Here is an 8,117-nt window from a genome sequence, read left to right on the forward strand (position 1 = left end):
CTTCAGAGCGTTGAAAAATTTGACTTAAACCTCAAGTGCTGACAATGAAAGCTAGCCAGAACAGTTGTTTGTGTTGGCACCGGTCGCCCTGAAATTAGCCCATCTCTTTCTGACAGAGGTTGCTCAATGCGCTTCACAAAATGCCAGTGTGTGTATAATATTATAAAGTTCTGCCTCCTCCCCCACTCCGCATTGCTTTCTATAATTGGTGGAAAAAGTGAGTTTTTTTTGTTGGGAGCGCTTGTCAAGCATCAGTCTCTTGTCGGCAGGGTGAAGGAGAGCAGCTGAATGAGCAGAGTGTTTAGTCTGGAGATGGTCTCCTGGGGATACACTTCTGTGCACGAGGAAGTAGTCCTCAGAGCACTTTCTCTCCCTAGAACAGACTTGTGACTGGCGGAGGGGTTAAATAGCGATGAATAGTTTTCTATCTCCTTCATTCATAAACACAGAGGACAACCAATTGTATTAATCCCCTGGAAACTCCCCCCCCCCAAGTCTTCTTTAAAGTGACTCGATCTTTTTATGCACATACACATGGACACACAGAAGTACATAAATCACTTGTGCACACACAAACATGGGCTGGCTATGTTTAACGTGTACTTAAAGGTAGCCTGCTCACTGTTCTGGTTGAGAGCCAAGGGTTAATGGGTCTCTGAGTGATGCTCTCCTTCTGACTGTGTTCTCTCGCTTTCCAAGCATCCCTCGGCGTCTGCGTGTTTATGCTAATGGTGTGTGTATCTGTTTGTTTGTTTGTTTGTGTGTTGGCTTATACTGCATGTTAAGTGCTTTGGAGGAAGGGAGATATCCAGAATAGTCGTTGGTGCTATCACAGCCTTCACTTCCTGGCAGCAGGCTTTGTTAGCCTCTCCCTGCCTGGTTGGCCTGACTCCAGGTCTGAGCTCTCCATCTTTCCAGCTCTGGCCTAGCTGTCCAAAAGCACTGCCAGTGACCCTGGATTTGGCTCATAGACTCAGCAGGACCACTAAACATGGTCCATAGAGTACTCATGAATCCATTTCTGCCATCACTAAATTGGTGTATATGAGGTTTAAATTGCATACAAATCATTCTTTCCTTCCCCCGCGTTCCCCTCTGACTCTGTGATGAAAGTGGAAGTCAACCATGATATTCTTCTTTTTCACTCGATAGAGAACAGCAACTCCAGAGGAATTTCTAGAGACGGCCATGAGTAGTTTTTTCCATGCATCCCAGGTTCTCTGATCCCTGCGGGGCGCATATCCATCTGACGGGCCTGGAAGGGCCGGGGGGGGGGTGCGGGGCCAGAGGTCACTGACCACGGGGGAGCTGAGGTGCAGCACCGGGATGTCAGAGTGCCCAGACTGACGGGAGCAGAGTGATGGCACCTTGGAGAGACGGGACTCCTATTCTTGGCCTCAAGTAGTCCTCCACTCTCACACTCTGTCTCGCACAAACATAGCTTTGATGCTAAGTTATGAGCTGAAGAACGAGGCGCCGGTTAACATGACCTCAGATGAACTCACTCAAGAGCAGCATGCTTTGATCTACTTTTACTACTATTAGATAATGTCTCAAGGCACATATTCTGCTCTGAATAAACCAATTAAAATATTCAATGAAATTGCCAAACAGGGCCTTTTTATAGGAAACGTTTTTGTTTGGCTTTTGTATAACAATAGAACATTTCCTGAAAAACCAAGACCTGAAGCTGAACTTGGTTTTCCAGATATTTGATATCTTCTTTTGTTCCACTGTACACACTCATTGTGCATGTCACTGTATGTCTTAGTAGATCCAGCATTGCCAATGAGTCAACGTAGTGCTTCTATGGCCATTGAACTGCTTCCATAGCAGCTGAACGTCTCTCAGATTTATTATTTGCATAACCAAAAGAGAGTGCAGGCACAATACAAGTGTGGAGGTTTAAGCTCAGCTATTTGACTTGCAAACCTGTCTGTGTCAACACAATGCCCCATCTTCCACCTTGCTTTGATACTGAGCTTCTTGTACAGTAGGCGCTCGTCTGTCTTCGTTTCTAACTAGATCAGAAACGGAGTGGAGCGTGGCCACGGTCCGACTCTCCACCAGCCCCCACCCAGGCCATTATCCCGTCTGCCTCAGTAAACAGACCATTAACAGACAGAGCTGGTGGAGGCCAGATCACTATTATTTCCCATCCCATAGATCTGTGCAAATATTGATCCTCTCTTGAAGTACGAGTCAAAATAAGCATGCGCTGTAGTCGACTGGAGGCTTGTCTGAGTCATTCCTGACCCAGAGAGCATTACAAAATGTCAGAGCGGGAGAAACATTTGTCTTGTGTGTATTCTGGTCATCTGTAAGAGGTCTGCTTTTAGTATTATTGTTTTCCCTCTGCGGGCTGTGTGCCAGACAGACAAGCAGTCTCCTCCCAGGACGAAAGCAGGCCAAACCAGGCCAATGCCAGCGAAGGAGACACCAGCGAACAGGGAACTCTGACTATAACAGCGCCTCTTGCCTGCAGGTTTATTTGTGTCGCAGCCCAGATGCGATAGGGTCAACACCCAGCAGAGGGTGAGGTGATGTCTCCTGACTATTTTAACACACACTGATCTGTGTAGAGGTTTTGCAAAGCGGCCGCACGCTTTCTAAGCATGATGCGGCTCATAACTCTCTTCACACACCCTCGAGTTGTATGTGGTTTTTCCACACAAACACCAACAGACCTGAACTTTGCCTCTCTCTTTCTCTTTCACTCCCGGGGCAAAGGGCCTAGTAATGTACAGGGGGATTAGCTGGCTCATTTTCCCTCTTAAGAGCTGAAGAAAGAAAACAAACTCCCGTCATGTGGGGGTTTTGACTGTGGGGACTTGCCACGCACAGTGGTAGGATTTACTTCTCCACTATGACGTATGAGTTATCACCCTCCCCCTGCTGCTGTAGCTTTCCCTGTTTACTCTTTTCCCATCTTTCTTCCTAATTGAAATACTCTTTGGCTCGCCACGGTGCTTGAGGTGCTTCAGTAACTGATACCTGTGGAGGCGACTCGCCCCCCTCGGGAAAACTCTATTCTTCCTCTCTGTATCGCTGCTCTATTCCCAGGATGTTACATCTAACTGTCATGGCTCCTTTGCTGTGCATGTATGGGTGTGCCTTGTGCTAGCAGCCATTCACTGCACAGCATATGTCCTTCCATTGTTTACGGCCCCATTTGGTTAACGATGACACTGATGTCATGTCATTATCCTCCCTCTCCAGTCTGCTTTGCCTCCCTCCTCCTTCCTCTAAACTCTCCAGGGGGCAAAGTTATCAAGTGGCAGCTCAGGAGACGAAAGAAAGATGCTCTCTGTATCAAGTGGCCAGCGGGATGTGTGATGCCTCTCAAAGCCCCATGGCTGCTGCGGTTAGGTGCAGTCAGTCGGCCTCTACTGCCCCCATCAGGCCACACAGAGGAGGTGCAGGTAGACACACATGAGAGCCCTGGATGAGTAGTGACAGGTGACGCTGGGACCAGGAAGTGGAATTTGGGCACAATAGGCCTTTATCGTGGGTACCTCCACAATGCTGTCTTTCATAGACACAAAACAAGTGTACCTCTTAGTCTTTATCACTGATACAACGAGCTGCCTTCCTGACATCTTACAGATTGTCAGTCCCCTAAATGAGAGTGTATTCCTATAAGTGTTTAAGTCAAGTGTCACCCAAAGCTTCTGTTAACACTCTAAACATGTTCTCCTCTTAACTAAGTGTTAGCTACACCCATGTCCCGCTCCTCCTTGCTTTCTGGATGCAGAGTCTGTCGGTGGTAATGATAAGAAGCACGATAATGGATAAGGGGTCTGTAGGCTCGTGAGGACATGATGTAACCGCACCGAGCTCCCCTCAGACGCACTCACAACTTGAGATAATCTGGTGGACAGTGGGTAGGCTGATGGCTGAGGATCTGTCTCACACACTCGCACGTCCCAGAGGAAGCTGCACTCAATGGAAAGGAGTGTGACCTCTGACCTGTGGTGATGAAAGACCGCTGTTGACAGATATAGTATACCTGTGAGAGTCCTCTGTGTTTGGCTTGTCTGCAGGGGGTTTTGTTTCTGGACTGCAGCCTGGACCAATTCACACGTCCCGTGCTGGTACAATTCTGCTCCGTCGGTTTCACCATCAGTATCGATACAAACAGCTTTGCCCTTACAAAAACATGTATTCACACACTTGGAATTGTGTAGACACACATGGGGGGGCATAAGCACACATCGCACATCCACACAATGTGCTCAGTGTGCTGTGTCTCTCACAGGGGTACATTTTCTCTCAGGGCAGAGTGTAGGAAGGAGAGGCAGCAGTGCTGTGAGTGTAACCGGATCTGCCTTAGGAATGCAGGGGGTGTTTTTGGAGGACTGCAGTAGAGTTTGGGGGGTAAAGGGGGGGCTGACTTAAGGGGTAGGATGGGTGATTAGGGGGTGACAGCTGAGTGCTGACCCCTCTATAATGACAAATCATCTGGCAGGTGTGTGGCTCTGCCTCCCTCCCCCCCCCCCCTTCAGCCCCCATCATTTCCAGGCCAGGAATCCTCAACCGCTGCTGGAGCAGAGCGTTAAAGGAAGACTTCCGGACATTCACGCTGCCATCCAGCAGCCTCATGACTGGCCTCACAGAAGCATGGGGCGGCTCTGCTCAGATATAGCCTGCTCTGTGCTTGTCAGCTGCCCTCGTTTGTGCACTCAACACTACAGTCTAAGCTCCTTCGCTTTAATAAACATAGCTAATGAGGCTTCAGTCCTTGGAGCGCTCTCAGGTAGGTTTGGATTTATTGATTTATCTTTCCAGTGTTGATTGAACTGAATCTAGAGTTCATCTCAACAACTGCCTGGAAGTCATCTTACACTGTGCGGGTCATGAATCATGCTGACGACAAGCTGAATTAAAACAGCCTCTCATCTTATGTGAAGTAAAACAAATGCTGACCCTGGATCAGTAAGGGTTGCAAGAGTGGACAGGTGCCAAGCTTAGGCCCAGTCTCAGGTCAGGGTTTTGAAGGAAAACGTGAGAGCAGCATGGAGCTTATAAATTCCACTCATTCAGATAGTAATGTTTCTGTTGAAGCAGCCAGTTTTGCATCTTTTAGCTAAGTCTTTAAGCAGCCAAACCACATCCAGTTATTCTACAGTTAGCGTTGTTTAGGACTGATTCAGATTGCTCCATTGTCCCGTGCGCCTGCTCTGTGGTTTGCATGTTGATTAAGTGTCTGCTTGCTGCAATAGACTTGTTGAATTACAGGCCTCTTTTCTTTTCCATCAAGCCTGCGCTTCCACAGCTCTTCTTAATCCAATTCCAGCCAACACATGGAGTCTAGACAAGAGGCCCAACAGAGCCTGCACCTCCCTCTGATATCGGCCGTTTTCCCTCCAGAGTCCCAACCTCACAGCTATTTCCCTGAAGAGCCCAAACACCCGCCGTTCCGCAGCAGCATCGTCGATCCAAACACAGAGGAGCCACACATTCTCAGCTGGAAATCACGCAGAACCCCGCTGGAACATTTCGCCACTTATCTTTTCACTTTGAATTAGGGATGCGGCTGCGCTGCGTTTTCCAGGCAGCTGGAGTGGGGAATACTCCTGGGGTCCAGTCAGGGAAATCTCTGACCGTTATTAGCATTAGCAGGAGACATTGCGCAGGTATTCAGAGCTCTATACACAAGTGGAAAAATGCTGCTGGCTCTGAAAAATGTTGATCCACATGACTTTTTTTTTTAAAAAGACAGCGTTAACAGCAGATGGTATGAGTAGAAGTTGAAGAATATTGTACTTTATCATCTATTATGCGTTTGGGAATATCTAAATTTGAGATTTATGCTGAGATGTTCATGTGAGAAAAAAATCTGGGAAAACATATATAACTCCTTTTGGGTGTGTATACTCATGGAAAATCATATTCCCTTGTGGTAACTGCAGTCTGACACGCACACTGTCATACTGTGTCATTCAGTTGTCTTCATCACCTGCACTCGTCTTTTCCCACTCCCCCCCCCAAGCGACATAATGGGCCAGTCCAAAGTGACCCATATTTACCCAATAATACGAGGCTTTGAAAAGACCCATATCGAGTTGCAGCTAATGCTCTGGTGGGGCCCGGAGAGTGAAAGATGTTACCGGCCGACACGGCTTGGGTTTCAGGGCCCTGCGAACAAAAGGCAGTCCAGTCCTTTGAGAGAAAGGGAGAGAGGGGGTTGGGGGGGGGGGGGTTGTAGGGTGTGGAGACGGGGAGTGCACACTGAAACAGTAGCGTCAGAGGGTCTCGAAGCATTTCAGGGGGGTTTCATGTGTGTTGCATCTCGTTTTATGATTGAAGGCAGTGTCAAGTGACTTCGTGTTTCAGCAGACTAGTGTGCTCCAAATGTAAACGCAGTTCATGCTGTTGCACGTCTAGTGTGTTGTGAGTCCACTCTTAATGTTTGTCAAGTACAGTCATGTGAAAGGAGTCAAGTTTATCTTTCCGCTTCCTCTACAACCGGTCCTGTGCTTGTACATGTACGCGGCCGGCCCTTACAGGAAGATGCGGATATGACCGCTGAGTTAATGGAGCAGAACTGAACTAACCTCGGGTGTTAGGGGTGAGCAGAGGGCAGACAGGGTTGGTTTAAGAGAAGAGGGTTTGTGATGATGATACCCAAAGGTGATTTCACCTCATATCCTCCCTCCTTTCCACTTCCCACTCCCCTCCACCCCTCCTCCCCCCTCTCCTTCATGTTCTCTTTTTTGCTCCCTCTCTCTGGCTCCTTAGGGGCAGGCAGGTATAAAGTTACACAGAGCTCTCAGCTTTCTTGGAAGGAATGACCACATGAGTAGCTTGGGGATTAGATTAGCAGGAAGAGCAGACTTAGCCGGGCTGTAAATAGCCCACTTTTTTCACCATTAAAAAGGCCCAGTACAATATAATCAATAGATAGCACTCATCTGATGCAGGAAGCCATATGAGAAGACCTCCCTCAAGTGCTCTGAAGGACAGGCTACAGCAGCTTGGGCCTAATGAAGTTATTATTAATCACTGGGCCTCCTGTTTTGAACTTGTGTGTCGTTTCTCTAGTGGGTGATGAGTGGCCTGATTGACATCTTGTGCTGCTCTTCCTCTCACTTTCACTGTCTGTTGTAAGACAAGACAAGGTCATCCTTCTGATACTCGCAAATGTTCGACTTTATGTCACAGTCATGCCAGTGAATATGTTTAACTTTTATTTCAGTGAAGGCTTTATTGTGTAGCAAAGCACCTCGTAGAATCATAAAACACCCAAGCAAAATATGATCTATTCAGCATGTAGTCTCCCTGACACCTTTTTTTCTCCCTGTCCATCTCTCATTCACACACACCCACACACATATGCCTCAACCCTCTCCATCTCTCTCTGCCTCCCCACAGGTGTTGGGTTACTCTGTAAAGCAGCTTGAATGGGCACAGAAATCACAGAGGGCTGTCTGTGCTCTTGATTCTCGTTTTACTTTGAAGTTTCTCCGGCTCACAGGAACAGGGGCCACAAAGCCAGACTCGTGTGAGGGCTTTAGTCCTTTCTGCCAGGACTCTGATTTCTGCAGGGTGGTGTGGGGGGGGGGTCGGGTGGTCGGCAGTATTGACAGGCAAGGCTACGTGTTGTCTCCGTTGTTAGAGGACTTTGTCGTTTTAGCTTTGTAGTCAAGATGCTGGAGAACAGAACATGTGTGCGGGTTTCTCTGCCAATGCCCACTTTTTGACGGCACAACAGTAGAGGAAGGATTAGAGTGGGTGGGGGGGACAGGTCAACCCCCCTTATACTAACACAGCGAAGAAGTAGAGGGGCATCTATCAATGTGAGGACTAAATTAACAGCTCGACTGTTTTTCTGTCTGTGCACGAATGTGAAAATAAACAGTGGCTTTGCTTAAGAACCTGAAAAAGGGGCTTTGGCAGGATACATCTGTAAGCACTTAAAAAATAAAAGACACCCATAATACTTTAATAGAGCAATGTTGGAGAGGCTTTTAGGCACAAGGTGTTCCAGTGTTTGTGTATGGGTACGTCTGTCTTCGTTGATTTCATCAAAAGGGCCAAAGGGTCGCGGAAAGCCAGAAAAAATAACTTCAAGTGTGGATTTAATGAAGAAAAAACGTATGCTCGGGTTACACTCA

The 8,117-nt window shown here is 47.8% G+C and overlaps 1 protein-coding gene across 1 annotated transcript in view; it reads left to right on the forward strand.

Annotated features, from left to right (window-relative positions):
• Positions 1-8,117, forward strand: part of mnat1 (MNAT1 component of CDK activating kinase) — a 31,543-nt gene that overhangs the window by 22,829 nt on the left and 597 nt on the right. The window lies entirely within an intron of this gene.

The sequence above is a fragment of the Gymnodraco acuticeps genome, unplaced genomic scaffold (genome assembly GCF_902827175.1).
Source record: "Gymnodraco acuticeps unplaced genomic scaffold, fGymAcu1.1, whole genome shotgun sequence".
Classification (NCBI taxonomy): domain Eukaryota; kingdom Metazoa; phylum Chordata; class Actinopteri; order Perciformes; family Bathydraconidae; genus Gymnodraco; species Gymnodraco acuticeps.